The 19,179-nt window shown below is 39.2% G+C and overlaps 1 protein-coding gene across 9 annotated transcripts in view; it reads left to right on the top strand.

Annotated features, from left to right (window-relative positions):
* Window positions 1-19,179, top strand: part of LOC108892381 (protein tyrosine phosphatase receptor type D) — a 344,319-nt gene that overhangs the window by 141,945 nt on the left and 183,195 nt on the right. For all 9 annotated transcript variants that reach the window (XM_051076295.1, XM_051076293.1, XM_051076297.1 and 6 more), the window contains exon 7: window positions 3,456-3,499. The gene's annotated coding sequence lies outside the window, so the exon portion shown is untranslated. The remainder of the gene's footprint in view (window positions 1-3,455; window positions 3,500-19,179) is intronic.

The raw sequence follows: 19,179 nt of genomic DNA, 5'->3' as shown, positions 1-19,179 counted from the left end.
AATAAGGGATTGCATGAAAATCACTGGAGGGAGGCTGAACCTTATGTTATGGGTTTTTGTTTGTTTCTTTGTTTCTTGTTTTTGTTTTGTTTTGTTTTTGTTCGTATAATTAATCGTTTTCTTTGGACTTTCATCATTAACCCAAAGAGACAAAGCACAATGAATTTACATTGGTGCACTCCAATTTAAACTATTATATCTTAACAGAACAGTAATTGTCACACAGCCTCCATTATACATTAAATTGTGATTATTAATTGCCATATTTATGGGAAACATAACAAAATGGTGAATATTCTAGTGGCTCAGTTTTTTGATAGAAACAGTTATTACTGCCTTGATTGAGTGAACTGGGCCCCAGTGTGTCATGCTGAATTGAAATTATATTATGGGCTAACTTATTATGGCACATTTTACTTTTTTCCTGTTTGTGAGGGTGGGAATGGCTGTTGGTAGAGCAGTTATGATGGGCAAACAGAGACAGGAATGCTGTCCTCTACATGTGGTGAATTGCACCTACAAAGAACCCATTCTAGACTAAAACCACCATCATTTGTGCCTTTTTCCAATATATCTTGCACAGTAAGGCTGAAATAAAAATAAATATGGGGTGAGAAAATGAAAGAAAAGATTCAGACCACCCTCTCTTCAGTAAAAAGAACAAGTACATAACCCTCCCCCTTTTCTGACATCACTACTGCCTAAAAAAAATTTTGTACAGTCCATAATCAAAAGTCAAATGTTTCATGAGCTAATAAATGCATGCATTAAAGTATACATTTCTACACATTTAACTGCAAAAATAAAGCTTATGAGTAGATTTTTGAACAAAACTGTGGACTTTTTAAGGGTTTTATTTGCAGTCTTGTATACAAATCATAGATCTGAAAAATTGCTTTTCTGTTCTGAATATTGGTCTCTCCTCCCCATTAAATGCAGTAGGGAGAAATAGGCCTAGCTGTAGCAAACAGCCTCATGTTTACCCCTTGGCACAGAGCTGGTGCCATGTCCAGACTTGTAAATCAGGCCCATTGAGGTAGCATAATGCTGATGATTATGACAGCCAGTCGCATGGGAGTGATAGAGAGACGTTGAGTTATGGGCTTGGGGAGGATGCCCAGAACTGAAGAGTCTCGCAAATGGAGAAGCACTTTCACCAAAACACAAGTCCCCAGATGGGGACTAATGCTGCAGTTGGCGGCTGTGCCACCCAAATGACTGCACATTAGCTGCTCAAAACCCACAGAATAGTAAAGTATGTTTGTTTTTTTATTTCACAGTTCTGCTGTTTTCACTCTATTACTACTAGATAATATTTCAGAAAACACACAGACTGAATAAAAGAGCAAGACACAGCCAAAGTATTTTGAAAGTGTTTTGTGTTGCACTGGCATACAATGCATCACTTAACTAGATGACCTCAGGATGGGAAATGCATTTTCATTCACTGCCCTACTAAAAAATGTACTGTTTACATTCCTGTGTATTCATTCTACTCCCCTTTGCAGATGAACGATCATTCATTCGCATTGATCGTCAACCATGATAATATAATCAGGCGTAAAGCCTGACAAGGCTGACCGGTCCGATAGATCAGAGCTGCTGACAGCAAAGCTATGCACAGGTCATAAACCCTCACCTTCCCTGTTTGACCCCACATCAATTTGCCTCTTTCCAATATGAATGCAAATAACAATGCATTTTTGGTGACATGTTTATGGTTATCTCTGTATCTCCACTCGCTCCGCCTGCTGCTCCTAAATGCGCTGATGTTACCGAGCTAATGGGATTGAAAAAGGTAACCTATTGCTCACTAGCGGTCAGCTCGCCACTGCCCTCCCCTCCAACACCTTCCTATAACATAAACACAAGCGTCTGCGCATGCCCATGCTCGCACACACACATATGCACACCTACATGTCCTCCACCCCAGTCACTTGTGTATGCATTGAGCTGATAAGTACTGCGGTTCATTTTCCCCATGGCAAAGCACAGTAAAAAACTGGGGAGTAATAATTGCTTTGGGGGGGGCGAGACGAGGATGGCTAAATATGCTTGATTGCCTCCTAAGCTTCGGTGCTGTGTAATGAAATATGGCTGCTGCAGACAGGGGCTCCCGTGCGATAGCTTTCTTGTCACTTTCTCACTTGCTTTTTTTTTCACCCTTTCACTCTTCTGTTCTGGCATTTTCGTCTTTGCTCACCCGTTGCCTTTGTCACAGAATGGAGTCCATCAAAGCATTTGTTACCATTGAACACTTATCTTAGCTATAATGTAATAATTACGGGGCCCAAATCCAGCCTAATTGAGTATTCCTCACCGCATCAAAACGGCAGGCGCCCTAATATTCCTCTGTTCTACAATTTAATTTGTGGATTCATTAGCATGAACAGGGTGTATAGAGAGAACCCAGATAACAAGGAACTCAGCAAAACACACTGTTGATGAAGTCAGGTTGAAGGGACTAGGAATCAGCTGTATCTTCGCCTGGGTAACTATGTTCACCTGTCATTTACATGTTAGGAAATAAAGCATTTAGTGTCCATTATACTCAGCTTATTTGCCTCCATTTCATCTTTTAAATAAAAATAAAAACCAGCCAGCTACATTCATACAGATAACTGACTCTGAATTAACATGAATGAACACTTTTGGGCACAGACTACTGTAATGATAACATTCATAAATATTATTGCTAGTCATCTTATTTGATTGCCATAAAGCCCTACAATAGCATGTTAAAAGAAAATGAGTCAAATTAAAGCTCACTCAGTGTAGCAGCCGAAAAAAAATGGGGAAAAAAAAGAAAATGTTTATCCCCAACTCATTTTAGTTGTAACCACCCAAAGCACATTTCTCCCTGTTGGTTAAATAAGTAGCTAATCATTTACAAGAATATTAGTCCACAGGCTTGTATGGGCACAGCAGCATCTGCTAATGCATTTAGCAAGAAAACAGCCTGAGAAAATCTTCCCAGCACATTAAATGCAAGACTCTTCTTTTTTTCCCCCCTCTTTTGCTTCCAGAATAACTCACAAGCCTAATTTGTTGTGCTACTTAAAGGAAAATGTAATTACACTTGTTTTCATTATAATTCTCAAAGCCAATCGATAACTGTGGTTAAGTCATTCTCTACTGCACACGCAATTTTCTGTTCCTTCAACTGAAATTTGGTTGCAAAACAAGTATTGTGTGTGTCCTTACTATATATTATGTACATAATGGTGCCAAATACATTGACTAATTAAATGAAAAATATAACAATACGAGTTTCTTATGGAAAATACTGTATAGGTCTTACTTACTTAGCCTTACTCGGTGCTTTATTTATACTAAGAGCTCCTTGTTGTCCTTGTAATAAATGCAGAGAAATGCCTGGTCTTTACTTCACTTAGACAGGTTGATTAAACTATTCATCTCTATCCTCGTCCTCTCTGTCTTTCTCATTTATGCAGTTCTCTTTCCTGAGACGTCAACCACAGGATGAGGCCTGCGGCAGGTAAGAAACTGAAAAGAATAGCTGATGAGCTGAGGACAAGAATGTTCTGACCCCTCGTTTCGCATCATTTCCCATTTGCTCACGTGTTGTTTCCTTTATGTTTTCAAATCTCTCAGCCAAGGGTTCGAGTTGAGCATGTGTCCATATATCGGTCTTTGTTTAAAAGAGGAATTGCTAGTTTTGAGTGCCAAGACGGGCCAGATAATATGTCAAGAGGTATCAAATCAAGCGTTACGCTGAATCTTGACTCCAGCTCGATCCCTCCCATCTCCTGACCTGCAACAGGACGGGTAAAGGGGGTGGGGGAAACAGACTATATCTGGCAACCTAAACCTTTTTCAAGTGACTGAGAGAGTGAGGGAGACTGACTGGCACTGATGGGACCAGACTAGGGCTGTGCGATGCTGTGCTGCACTGCGCCCGGTCCTCACAAGCCTGATTGATAGAGTGTGATGAGACTGTCACTGAGCAAGGAGAGCAGCAGAGAGATAGGCTAGATGGAGGGAGGGAAGTGGGCTGACCAGGGGAGAGAGATAGAGAAATAAATTTGCGAACATGTGAAGGATGAAGTGGGGGAATGGAGTGGCTGGATGGAATGTGTTTCGGACACATGAAGGATGGGAAGGGTGGAGGGGAAGGGGAGCACTGCTGGAGAGGTCGGTCAGATACTGGAAGGCTGAAGGCTTCACTTTTGTGCAAGTTAAGTTTGGCACAGACAGATTTAGTTGACATGATATATTTGGGAAAACAGCAAAAAATATAAAATTGTGCAGAATTTGAAAGCAGCCAAATGACAAATTACAGTCACACATTATTTAAAAGGTCGGTTCAGCTGAATTACAGGTGAAAAAAAACGATTTAGCCTGTAGTCTCTACTGTCATTGACATTTCAACTCTGATACAGCGGAGATGAATGGCATTTTAATCTTGGTATTACAGCATGGTAAAATTACAATACACTGTAACGACTTTCTATTAAAGAGACAGTCTCTATAAAAATGCTATCATCAGAGTAACAAGGACACAGATTTAGAATTTAAATTCTATGAGCAGTACAAATAAGATTCCATCCACCATACTGATTCGCAACATTAATATACTATTAATTTAAGAAAGCAAATAAACTTTGACAGAATCAGAGTCCAACTCCTTGTATGCACACACATACTTTGTTTATAAATGATTGTCGCCTTGGTCAAATATTGAAAAAGTTGAGTGTTGAGCATGTCGAGCCACATGTTTACGTAACCTTAACCAGTGCCAATAAAACCTCAACCGGTGATTTTGTTGCCCAAACCAAACCTAACTACACCTGGTACTCAGCATGTGAACTCTGACCTCCACTTTTAAAGTTTGAACAACGATTGAACATAAACCAGATAACTATTGTGTTTCCTTCATGAAATATCCAATGTTGGAAATAAAGCAAAAAGTCATATTCTTAATACATGTTGAACATTTAATTTTGTCACCAAATTTTAGTCCATTTTGATACACAAATGACTCAAGTTATTCAGCTACAACTCTTTTGATCTACAAAGCTATAGATTCCCTAAACTGTATGTTGTCCATGTGAATGTCATCAATAGTTTACTGGCTTGTTTATCTGTCTATCAGCACCTGCTTTGGACACAATATTAGATCTTGTGGACACATGGCATCTTGGCAGTGAGTGGAATACAGGCTGAGCTAAAGCCCTGTTCTGGGAATTCCACAGTTAGTGATTTCAGACTCAATAAACGCACCATGTTTTACTTTTATCCTTGCCTGAGGAAAGACGGCTGACTCACCAGAACGCCAAAGTTATTATTAGTGCCTCACATGTGTGGAGAAAAGCTATGTGTATGTGCGTTTGAGAGTGTGTGTGTGAAAGACAGTGAGAGAGAGAGGTTGAGCTCCAGCAGCAGTGTTGAGCGCATGCAAGAGCAGCATGAGGAGCTCTTATCTGCTGCCTGCCAAGCCCTGACCAGGGCCCTGACTCCTGCGCTCCCTCCCTCCCTCTGTCCCTCTCCAGTGGGGCTTCCCACTAGTCTGCTATAGGCAAGGCGGCCAGGTGAAATGAGCAATTCCCATTCAGGGACAGGAGCGCCGTGCAGACTCACCCTGTGAAATGGCTGCTCACTTTGGCAGATCAATGCACTCTCTTTCCCCTGCGCACTGCCACTGAGTGATAGCCAGGAAGAAAAAGAAGGGGAAAATGAGTATGGGTAGAGAGAAGGGAGAGGTGGTTTTGAATGTGTGTTTGTTTGTGTATATGTGTGTGTAGAGAGGGGTTTAGGGTGTTAGCAGGGTATTTAATGATATTTGCCATGGCTGCTCTGAGTGAGTGCTGTTGGAGGAAAATGGGAGATGCTTTGCATAAACTCAAAAGACATGCAATATTGCTGTTGCCTCTTTTGGGAAGAAAAAGTGCAGTTTCCAGTTCCACCGGATATGAGAATATTCAGCCGTTGAACTGGAAATTTTGCCAATATGAATTATATTAGTGACAATCATATTAAAACACTTAGCTGCGCCAAAATGAATTCCATATCTCTGCAGTGATGAGACTCATATGTCTGACATTTATAGTATAAGCAGCGGTTGGACATATAGGTTCAAGGGCAAAATAGTGAGATAAAATGTGCATAATCTAGGCTAATTCTCTGCTACATAATCATACAGACTCAAAAACCTGTGGATTATGCACTCTGCATATTGTGTCCTTGTTCTTAGTAATAGTATTAACAATTCCTATAATACATTGCATATTGAAAAAGACCTCTAATTAGGCTCAGTTCAGGTCCTTCTAGTTGTTCAGTCTGAATATTACAGACGTGTAAGCACCTTCTGAATAGCTGTCCAACTGTCCACGAATCTTTTATCCACATCTCCCCCATAGAAAATATAAAATATCCGGTGGAAGAATTATTTCCAAAAATCACACACTTCCTTGCCCTATTCAAGTACCCTGAATCATCTTTGGCTACAGATTCCAACATTGCATTTTGCTGATTGGTTATTGGTTACATCATTGGTTTGTGAGTGCCAAGTGATTCATGGTAAAATCTATTATTCAAATCTTAAAACCAACCCATAAATCTACCATTTTCATGATTAACACTCACAACATTTTGCTCCTCAATAAATGAATACATCATGACTTTCCGTGAACTGCTCATTTGAACAAAAGTATCAGTTTTCTTCTGTATATGCTCTAGTATTTGACTCCTTATACTACTGACATATTAGAGGCTTAATTGCTCATGATCATTGAAATGTATGTTGTGGTGTTTTATGTAAGTTAACCTTAATACAGTGTATATTAGGCTCAAGACTTACAGCACAGTTGGTTTCGTTACAATATCTGGCTCATAAACTATGGTTAATAATCTGTACCAGAAGGAAAAAATATCTAATTGCAATAGCCAGATATCAATTGTGTTCAAATCAATGTGCAAACCAAGGGGATATGTGTTACAATTACTGTATGAGCATTTAAAATAGGAAGACCATTAAATACTGAATACAACCAGAGTCACAACAGTTTCTGTTGTCAACTATGTTTTTCTACACAGACTGCAAAGGTCTACAGTTTTACTACTTGTAGGGATCAGCGGTTACTTACTATAATACTAAAGACCAATGAATGCTCTTCTATTTATGTGTGTGATAGGAAAGAGTCCTCATTAGTCAATAAAGTGAGCATCTCAAGAGCAAATATAGGATCAACTTAAATTCAGTTTTCCATTAAATTTGGTTAAATCAAGCACCATCTTTTTCTTGTCTGGTAATTGGAGAACCACATGGCAGTATACTGGGTCCTTCACTTTTTCTCTTGCATTGTCATGACACAGCTATTTTTTCTGACTCAATTATTGATGTTTTCAATTTGTAAGTCTCTTCTGTATGGCAGGCTCCAACTGAGTAATCTTGATGTAAATTTGACCATCATCTTACCTCCTGAGCCAATTTTCACAAAGAAGCAGAACGAAAAAATAGGTGTCCTCACAATTTGACATGTCTTGATTACATTACATTTTCAAATTAGTTCCAACTTGACTAGGAGTTTTTAGAACCAATCTCACTAAACTGTCCCCAAAATCTCATTTACTTGAGAATCGTCTGGTCATGTTGTGTGGGCTACATTGATCATATACGCATAACAAACAGCTGTGCACCTCAGTGTATGGGCAGATTAAAATTTGTGAGAAAATGAAATCAACTTAGTCCCTCTTGTAAATCATGAAGGAGTGACAGTTTCTAAGCAATCCAGACCACTTCAAACTCATTAAAGTCTGCTTGCCACATCTGTGCTGACTGGAAATGAAAAAAAGCAATGTATTAATGAATGAACAATGAATTAGGGATCCAGTTTGAATAAGGAGGTACAGAAGCACTTGACCGGAAGCTACATTTCATTCTTGTGTATAATATAAGTATGAGCCTTTTAAAGCCATGTCATAATTACAGGCCGAGTCTTAATCATTTGGTAGAACACATTTTCCAATGTGGAGATATGAAATTATTTTTTAAAGTTTTACAAGTTCATGAAACATTTCCAAGTCAATTCAAAAGGAAAGCTTACTGACTTATAGATAGGCCCAAAATGAATGACTCATCCCTAAAACACCATTGCTTTGACAGGAAATTAGCAATAAAGGTTAAATCAATTTATCTGCCACATTTGACACCTATATGTGTGTGTGTATCGAGCTCCTTTATTACAAAAATCCATGGCTACAAGTCAAACTCTTATAAACTATTTATTTAGCCATTCTATTTGCTGTAAAAGGTAATCTATTATCCGTGTGCTATCATCTTAAAGTTAGAAAGTCCTGTTTGTGTGCAGTCTTGGCAGAGGCAGGTGCAGGAGGGTTGAATCTTGGTCATCAGCTGTCAAGGCAGTAATGAACAGTGTTTACTAGTAATACCATTTCAGGGTGTGAAATGTCAAAGTGTCCATTTTCCCCAAGCTAGTCAGAAGCAACACTTTTGGGGCTTTGGCTGTAAACAATAGGAAAAGAGAGGCAAGACAGCAACACAGAGCTTTCTCCATTTCACCCATTACAGTCAGGGTGAGTGGGAAAAAAGTGGTAGAATGTCAAGCCTAGAAAAATAGAGATGCTTGCAAAGAGTGGAAAAAGTGGATTCCAAGTGGATACCATTTGGCAGACACATAATGACAGCTGTTAAACAAAACTGGGGGAAGGAAAGCAGGAGAGACTTGGAGAGAGGCACAAAGACACTGAAAGACAGACTGAGGATATGAGACAGACAGGCAGAGAGACACCTGCTGTTGCATCACCTGCTGTAATAATAGTGTTGACATTCAAATAGAAAGCTCTGACAATAGGAGCTGGCTGAGGCAGCACTCCGTATGCAAATAAAAAAGAACACATCAGGAAATATTAGCTAGCGTCAGGACTTTTCATAACCCACATTGAAAACCACTTGACCCTTGGCATCCCACAAGTGCTTATGTATACTGTGTGTGTGTTTGTGTGTGTGTGTGTGTGTGTGTGTGTACAAGCAAACAAGCACAATTGACATATTAAATGAGCTGAAATCTCACTTGAGACAATTCATTCCATACTAAGACAATTGCTCAGGCTAGAAATAGAACTATACTGGTATTGTATGTTTGTTTATGTTGTATGGTAATGCAGTTCAAATGTACTGAGATTAATTATTTCTCTACCTTCAGATGCAATTAGTTAAACCTGTGCTGTAGTGTATAGGGTTTGTTTTCCTTGATTGGCATTCCAATTCTACTCACACTTCCATTCTTTCATTCTTGCTGTTATGGTATCTTGAATACGGAAAGGATCATTAGTTGGCAAATTCATTCTTGACTCTTTCTTTCATGCACCCTACATGTCCCCAAAGGCCCTATCAATCAAAATCAGATTCAGCTAATATCACATTCACAATTGCACATATTTTATTCCCTTTTAAGTGCTTGGCAGTCTTTTGTATCAATGTAGACCTGTGGTGATTGGAGTAGAAACTTTTCATGTTTGAACTCAGTGGGGTTTGAAGGACTGCAGATCTCAGCAGATCCTCGTTGATGCAGAGGTCAATACCTATTATAGTAAAAGCAATAGTCAATATGCCGCTCTCACATAACCAGCTGTAGACGTGGTTCCTTTCAAAAGCTGTGATCCTTTTTACAGCACTTTGATAGCAAATCTAATGGTTTAACAACACTGAGATTGTTTGTCTAGACTCTTTTTCAGTATTATGTAGGGGCAAAATAAAAGGAATGGACCTAAGAGAGGAGCTTCATGTCTCAACTACATGGAGTAAACTCTTTTATAGCTGGCTCTTCCAAAGTCTAAATTGATTGGATGATGCTCTTTGGAAAGGCCTATGCATGGAACTTCGGGTTGCCAAATCACTTCAATCACTTTCAAAAACCCACCTTTATTAACTTGCCATTACGTAATCATCTTTAACAAATTGTTCTTGGCTTCTTTTTTAATGCAGCACTATTCCCGTATCAGCCTGTAGCTGAAGAAACAGTTTTCCATAAACAATACTTAATGCAGCTTAATGCAGTGTAAAACCTGCATTAAGCTGAAAATGTCAATTTTAACTATGAAATGTTAGCTGTCATATTTCACACAACTCATAATCATCCCACATTCAAAACAAAATCCATTACATCCTCACTGTGATCTATATGTGTAGACAATATAGATGGAAATAGACATACTGTACAGATGAATCTTTTTCCCCCTAGAAGATATATTACAAATGTCCACTACATAAGTAACTTGTTTTGGCCAGAAACAGTCAGTAACTCTTGACTTTATGGTATGGACATGTCTTTTTGGGTAAAACACACATCTATTGCATTGCAAGTTTCCAATGCTGCAATCAGGACCCCAAACTTTTTTTCCCACTCTAGCGCAAACAACATATAAAATGAATGAGGCCCTGATCTGCAGCCGTGTGGCACTCCGAATATTAAATCTTTAAAATGATTACTACTCATACAGCATGAAAACTCAAAATACCAATTATCATCAAATAATGTTTAATTTACTTAACATTGCTATGTTGGTTAAACGCAGCTCATAATCAGCAGGTATGTTAAATACCAGTCTCCCTAGAGGTCATGTTCATATTGGTCATATACACTAAATGCCATTTTTAGTGCCAATGGAGGAAATACTGTGATGATTATATAGCACTCCACTGTAACCTGCACTTCCAGGTTACTGAGCAACATAGTGGTATAGGATCTGAGCTCAGCTTTTACAACACTATCTACAATGCCTTATCTAATTTACTTAATTGAAATCAAGCGCCTACTAAAAGAAACCAAACCACATACAACATTCTTTAGATTTTGCTGCCTCATTGTAACCATAGCCACTGTGGAAATAATTAATTTGAAAAAATGCTTTACACAACTTAAAAAACAACCATTGTTACTGAATCCTAGGTGCCAGAGGTCTGTCTGGTGATTTTGTTAGTACTACTGTTGTTAATATTGTCATAAAAAGGCACTGCAATTATTGCTATTGAGCTTGTCACTTCATAAATCTCAGTCACACGTGAAGAGAAAATATTAAAAAGAACATGACTGTAGAAATTCTTGAATTTTGAATATCTGAATATATTCAAAAAAGCAAAAAGAAAGAAAAGAAATGTTATGATTTATACAAGGGAGCAGAGGAGTGCAGACAAGCTTGACCGACTTTAAAGTTTTCTATGGGAAATGAGATTTGGAATATGACAGAGCTCCTAATATCCTTATGCACAGCTTCCCAGCATGTATGCTAATGCCCTGTCCTGACCACTAATACACAACAGGAAAAGTGGGCTAAATAAAATGAAGGAGGAAGCTGTGAAATATAATTCTGAATGCCTATAACGACTACAGTATCAGCCGTCTTGGATCTGTACTTCTTCATTCGGATGTTCTCATTTGTATCCGCACCTGTGTCATTCACAGCCTAACGTCTTAACCTAATTTCATGGTCTGCGGGTTTGGATGGATGGCTCTGCCTCAACTTGTACACTGAGGGGAGGAGAGAGAGTAGCATGAGTGTGCGTGTGTGTGCATCTGTGTGAGTGTGCACTCACACAATAACACAATTGTGGAGAGAGAGAGAGAGGGAGAGGGGGAGAGGGAGGGAGAGAGAGAGAGAGAGAGAGAGAGAGAGAGAGAGAGAGAGAGACGATGCGCTGCTACAATAGCGTAGAGAATTGTAGTCACTGCCAGATATTAACCTTTTAACCTTGTACTTTTCTGTTAACAAAAATACATTAAGCTCCTCTGGATAGCTGACAGTGAATTGGGGTTTTACAGACTTTCACTGAGCGTGACAGAATGATCAGAGGTGAACCCATTTTGTGGTAATGCGCTTCAATTACAGTAAAAGTCTGCTAAAAACACATAAGTTAAAGCGAGATGATATATTGCCGAATTTGGTGACAGAAATTGTTATTGCCATTCATGATCTGAATGTTACATGAACCATGCTCAACTGGAAAAGCGAGAGCACAGAAAAACAAGACTACTGAAAGCCAATAACGATGGCTGACATTGTATACAGTGCACCCAGCAACCTTAAAATCACACACAAAGGAGACTTGATTAGACAATTGACATTTCTTGACTAAGTGCGAGTAATTCCTATGAATACAACTATAACTTGTTCTAAGAGCTTTGTACAGCATAATGCCCCCTCAATTTTTTTGTCAATGTAATTGGTCGGCATATTCTTAAGCAAAGTGTCCACATTGCCCTTTTAGTCTGAGTATCTTGTGGCGTAACGGCTTATTTAGCCAAACCAGGCATGATACCAATTATACCAGAGGGAAATCGATTCCAACAAAGCAGTCTGCTGGGACAAACAATAAAATGATCAAAGTGACTGGATGTTTTGCTGGCAACAAGAAGCAAAATTAGTTTGTACTTTAAACTTAGTTTTTAACGCAGTCAAAATCTATAATTCTTGAAGCTATTAGAAGAATTCTCCAGTGTGACATGAATACATGAATACAAAGACAGAAAGAAAAACAAGCAAGAAAAAAGCCACAAAGAGAAAAAGATGAAACTACGACAGCTTCAACAGTTTTGATGCAACAACACATGCACCACTAAGGCCTATCGCATTCCGTCATTACAAATTTTCTTTTCCACTGAAGTCTACAGACCAAAGACAGAATTCAAGCTAATTGCTTTGCCACACATTAAGTGATAAATTTGGTGACATTTTATTTATAGAAACTGTGACTCAGAATGCAGATTTACATCCAGTGCCCTAGCTCTGTTATTTTCTTCAATTGTTTATTTTATGATAATGTCATGCTAAACTAAAACAACAGTAATAAGCGTTTCAATGCACTTCCATGACTTAGAATGAAATTAAATTGAACAATAAAAGTCGCTTCAAGTAGGTGATTATTGGTGCACTAAATAGGGCAGGAATATCCCTTGACAGTAATTCTGTCCTTTTTAATTCATGTACACATTATGTACCCTATGTACACAGAGAAAATACACAGCTTTATATAATTAATAGGTTACCTTTGTCTGGCACAGCGTCGTAAAAGACCATCACCGCTGTATTTTATTATCTCTCACCTTGCCTCTGAGGCATTTAATTTTCTATGTTGTCATTGTACATGGGAATTTTGAAGTTCAGAAGGAAAAAAAAAAGAAGCAGCAGCAGTGAGTCACACAGTTTGCACTAAGCTTATTTCAATTACTGTAGTATCTCACTTGTACTCCAATGGTACAGTCCTCACTGACATGTACAGTACCATGAAAGATATTAAAATCATAATGAATATGGTAATTATCCTTTTTTTCTATTCAGAATCCTACAATGGTTTTATATTCTAATGAAAATAGCACCATTTTATGTAAGCTATAATAAGCGCTTGTAATTACTGATTATAATAATCTAGTGTGTGCACATTATAATACAGTAGTCCATTGTGCTGAACTAAGGTACAGATCTACAATATTACTGTCATCAGTAAACAATAACTTTAAAAGACCACATATGAATTGTAAGTGACTGTTCTTGTGCAGTTCATTTTAGGCTGTCTGCTGCCAGGTGTCAATCTTCATTCCTGCTTCTAGACACTAGTCTGTCGAAGATAGATCCCTCATATGTCAGAACCACACAGACCATTTCCTGGAGTCCGCTGTGACTGTCAGGCTCCACGGACCATGAAAGCCATATACGTGATGCCCGAAATTACCTCATCGTAGAATGCCACAGACTCCCACATTGGCATGGTCGCAACTTTCCCTTCAAGAGACACTAAGGGAGCTCACTGACACTTTTAGGCAGTTCTTTGCCAACAAATACAGTGGGACCTGTTTCACATTCTCAGACAAAAACACGAAATAAATCAATTTTTGTTTTTGTATGTAGGTAGAAATTGGGGTGAGCCATGACTTATCAGGTTAATGGTGTCCAGGACATTCAGAAGGTTAAATTATAGATTTTGCAGTAAAGGATGATGTGTTTTTGACATTTTAAGAAGGCACTATGGCACCCACAAAATACAGAATTAAAAACACTGTAAATCTGTGTGAATTTTTGGAATGTAGTCTACAATATCAGCACTCAGTCTTATGATCTGTCTCCTGTCTTAACAAGACGTGTCTGAGGCAAGAGTGGGGAAGAAACCCAACTCTCTCCGGTACAATTATAGAATTGCACTGCAGTCACTTAGCCTGCTAATACACGGTGTGATATTAATTACTGTTTGTAAACAATGCACTTTGCAGAGATTATTGCATGCACTCGGCGTCCTCCATTTGTGTTTGGTAATTCTCACAAGTGATTAAGTGGTGAAGCTAGGACAGCTGTTCAAGATGAGTTCATTGGCATGTTTAATTAATTGCACTTGAGATAATTATTCAATCATTACTTTGATTAATTTTCTGCGTCCCAGATAATGCATCAAACGTCTGCTTGATGTCAATAGTTTTGAAAGCGTGAGTAGAACAAGGCTAACCATTTTTTTTGGAAGCTTGATTTAAGAATAAATTGTGTTTTGTGGACAAAATAATGCCAGTGTCAGCCGACCATGATGGGAATTCATTATTATGACTGCACGGTTGATTTAAATAATGCTAATGCTCGCTCAACAGGCATAACACTAAGGTTGTCCCGACACCCAACACCTGTCAGAGCCGCATTGTTTCCTTGTGTTTCCAACACATCAACAACAACCTGTCACTGCTCACTTCAATGTTTTCAGTCGATTCAGGCTGCATTATGTTAGAAACATGCTTATTCTTCACCCCCTTAGATATGCAGGGTAGTGGCAACATCCAACTGAAGGAAAGCCAGGCAAATCGTTTGTGAGAGATCTTGTCAAACAGATTAATTCCCACCCTGGGCCTCAGGGTTCTGGACCGTTTTTCTGTCATGCTGCTTTGCCAGGCTCCCTCTTGATAATACCCCAAAGATAAAATTAATTGTGCAGGGAGATGTGGGATGGGGAGTATCTAAAAGGACCTTGAGCAACACATGAAGCTCTCTTTTTCTCTCCACTCCTCTGCATGTGAAAACACAGAAACAATCAAACCGTCAGAAGCATGACACATTGCACCAACGATCACGAACTTTGTTAGGAAGTCTCTAGGAGTGAGAGGTTCTGAGAGAGATATGAAGGGACAGAATCAACCCTCATGAAATATCCTTGTCTAAGAATGTCTGTGCTCAAATTACCATCAAAGTGGAATCCCTGACTTCATCAGTAGTTTACAAAAAGGGTTGACACACTAATATTTGTCTACAACTGTCTAGTTGCAAGTTTAGGAATGTCCTCTTCGAATGAACTAAAAATGTGAGAGCTGCATCGAATTCTGCATTAAAGGCAGTTCACCGAATACCATTACAATAAGAATATACAGCTGTGCTAGCAGCTCTGCAACGCTATACTTGAGCATTGATGCTAAATGCTAGTGTTGGGATGCTAGAATATTCACAATGACGATGATGGGAAGGTCATTATTTTTGCAGGTATTTAGACATAAGCTTACATTACAATTGTGATTTGTAGGTGGTGCTATCAAAGTGCTTACAATTCATCCTGAGAGTGACACAAATGTCGACACCAAATTTCATGTTCACTTAAATGTCAGCCTGGATTTTTTGTCTGGGAACTATTGAATATTCCAAATTTCATTGCAATCGATCCGCCAAGACATATCACTTGAAAAATAACAATGTCGACCTTGTGGTGGTGCTAGAGGGATGACTTTGGGATTCATCCTGTCATGTCTGTGAAAAACCTGATGGTAATCCAGACAGAAGTTGTTGAGATATTTCATCCCAACTGCTAGCATGGCTAAAAAACATTCCTTCTGATAATACTAGCCATTTAGCCTCACTATACAGTATAGCAGTCAGATGCAGTCACACTCTAAGTGAAGCAGACCTTTCCCACAACCTCCTGTCAACTCAACATTAGCTAAGAAGTGCTAATCCCTGCTGTGACAGTGTGCAAGCACACAGTGTCTCAGTCTTTCACCACCACTGGCCTTTAAAAGCCACCAAAAGACCGATTTAACCGAGAAATATTCCATAGAGGGAAAGCAGAGGAGCAGGTAGTTTGTGGCAGCTGTACTTTTTCTTTTTTTCAATAGCCCCTTGGCACTTGAGTTGCCCCTGTCACCTCCACTGGCAGATGGTGCAAATGAGCCTTTATATGCTGCTGCTAGACAACGCAGATATGCCACCAATGTGCAATCACAAGAGATCTGTGTTTGCATGGGTTGGAAGACTGAAACAAAAGTGTTGCTTTTAGTACTGTCATAGTCAAAACACATCAGCGACTGCTTCAGAGGTGGATAACGTTTGTATTAAATCAGTGTTATGTCGGCTCTCGTCTTTTTTGCTGTGACAAATGCAGACTAGAGTGGCTTGGCTGTTGTTATTTTTATATTTTTTTGTAGCACATAGTGAGGCGTTGGTGCTGTCAAGATTCATAGTGTTGCATGAATAAGAGATGAGATCATTGAATTGTTTGTTGCTACAGAATGCACATTCAGTTCTTTGTCTGAGGATTCTCAATGTAGTCAATGTAGTGTCTGTGCTTACAGCAAAACAGTCCTTATAAAGAATATTACCATTGGCAGTTTCCCTAGATATACATTTGGATCTCATTTAAGTGAGCATTTCACACATATACTCACGCACATGCACAATGGTACACAACCCCACATAAACACTCACAGTCCCTGGGCAGACCACATCCAACCGTTTTGAGCTCAAGTAGTTGCTGCTGTCACAGTGTGACATCATCAGCTGGGCTGGCAGCGTCCCAGTGGTGTCCTCCTCTGGAGCCAGAGATATCCTTCAACAGAGCTCATCCTGTGATGCTGCTGTGTCACTCAAGGGCCCAGACAGGCAGTGCAGCAAGGATGACAGCCCGGGAATGAGAGCTCAAGAGCAGGTAGAAACTATTGACAGGACCCTGGGGAGCAATTATGAGTGGCTTCCTCAAAGGAACCTACAGCTTGTTTTAGTCTATTAAAAACACAGCTCAGACCGCTGTTATGGGATAACAATTCTTGTTAGTTAGTCACAAAAGTAAGTTTGAAGCTCAACTGATGACATATTAAACCCAATAAACCCATTAAACCCACTTCACAGAGTGGATGAACTCAAGAGTTTAGTTTAAAAGAAATTTTAACAATTTAGCTTTTCTGTCAGCAAAATCTTGTCAGTCATCATCTGTGAATCTGTGAAACAGTAAATGTAGTGATGTAATTAACAAGCTGACCTTTTGTGAGCTTTTTCACTCCTCAGCATTTGTATTTTTAAGCCTATAAAAATCCAACAGGAATAAATTCAATAGCTACCTTTGACACTCACTCTCAGCACATCACTCTCCATAAAATACCTGCAAATGATCAAGGCAGACAGATAATGGCTTGGAAGAGGACTCGGCTTGCTGCCCTGTGACAGACATTTCCAATTAAAAAGGGTAAATAACTTGAGATTCATCTATTTCACCCTGTCCTGAGATTTATCAGTCCATCGTGTTTTAAATCCATTCACCCCTGAAATGGTAATATCACAGATTTGGATTTCCTAGGCAAAGAAAAATGTCATATAGTTCCAATATCCTCATACTCCAATTTAAATCTCCCTGTCCTGTCTGTGTTGGAGCTTTCAAGAGGGAACTCAAGCGTGGGAGGAAGCCATTGATATTAGTATACCAGCATCATATGAACAGTTGCAGGACTTTTGGATTTGACTTTGTACTTAAACAGCATACCTAGGCTGTGTGGATCTACATTTGCCCATAGGCAGGAATGTGATCTAACTCTTAACCTTTTATTATCCATGCTTTCATGTGGGGCGATGGCACAATATATAACCTCTATGGACTGTCACCATAAGCTATAAGATGTGCTACTATTTGTCACATGAATATAAACACGTAATATGTGTCAGTGGTTTAGACTCATCATATCAGTCAAGATGGTCAGTTATCAGCCTTGTAACCACAAAAAAGCATAAACAATTCATAGAGCAGTAGAAAAACTAAACACCCAGAGCCTTTTACTTTCCAAAGTTGGCCAAATTTGCCTGGCCCAACCATGACCTAAATCTGGCAGAGCTGGTTGCATGGACTAATGCTGCAGGTGTGATGAATGGGCCGCCTTTGGCCCAAAGCATGCTGAAGTGCTAATAACTGGAGCCCATTCCAAGCCCAAATTGCCCCATGTCTGCATCCCAAAAATCCAGCAAATTTTGGACCTTTGTTGTCAGAATACAACTGAGCGTGCCGATATTCAGCTGCAATCAGCCCGACTTGGCTGGCTACCTGGGCTACTGTAGATTACATTGCCTTTTTCGATTAACTTCAGCCAACATTAACAGAATGCCGCATCATGATAGTGAGAACCATCCATAGGAAAAAAAAGTCTCCCCTTTTTGTAAATAAAGTGACATGACTCATTAATGTGATGAATGACCATGCAATTCCCTGGGACCTCAGCATCAAGTCTCCCCCCCGAAAGCCCCCTTCAGACGTCCCTCTTGTGGGCCATTCCGGGTGAAAGCCGAACATTTAAACGTGTGCCTCTAAGTGCTGAGGCAAGCAGGTCCGCCGGCCAAATGGTTGCTCTTTTCAGCTGCTGAAGCTCCCAAGGACCCATTTCACTGTTAACATCAAATCATTAAATTCACCCCATACTCAGTCACTAAGAGTTATAGAGAGATAGACAGAAAGACAAACACAGAGGGTAAAGTTAAAGAAGAAAGAAAAAAAGACCATTGTCAGCTGTAAAGGCTAAATAGGCCACATTATTAGGCTGGAAATAAATGGAATCAAAACTGACAGATTTCTCTGGTCTTAATTCCATCTTGTCGACCACAAATGCAAATTACTAAGTGCAATTTTAGTTCTTAAAGGAGGGGATCAATAAAATATGATTTAGCTAATGTGTCACTGTCAAAGCACAGGACTTGAGATTATTCTGCTGTATTAAAAATTTAATTGCATCTCAAGTTGTGTCTGAAAGTCTCTGATAGCATCATACCTTGAACTTGTATGAATACACTTTCAGAAGTAAAGCTGGAAATTAAATATTTCTGGCACATTTTTGAATGCCTCCAACAAGTTTTCTTATTTTATACAAGCTTTTATGACACAACAAGGCAGAAAGGGTCAAATGGGTGTGTATGTTAATTTATATCTGA

This window comes from Lates calcarifer, linkage group LG15 (assembly GCF_001640805.2).
Source record: "Lates calcarifer isolate ASB-BC8 linkage group LG15, TLL_Latcal_v3, whole genome shotgun sequence".
Taxonomy (NCBI): Eukaryota; Metazoa; Chordata; class Actinopteri; family Centropomidae; genus Lates; species Lates calcarifer.
The sequence above is the reverse complement of the archived record's forward strand: the minus strand, read 5'-3'. Positions and strand labels throughout refer to the sequence as shown.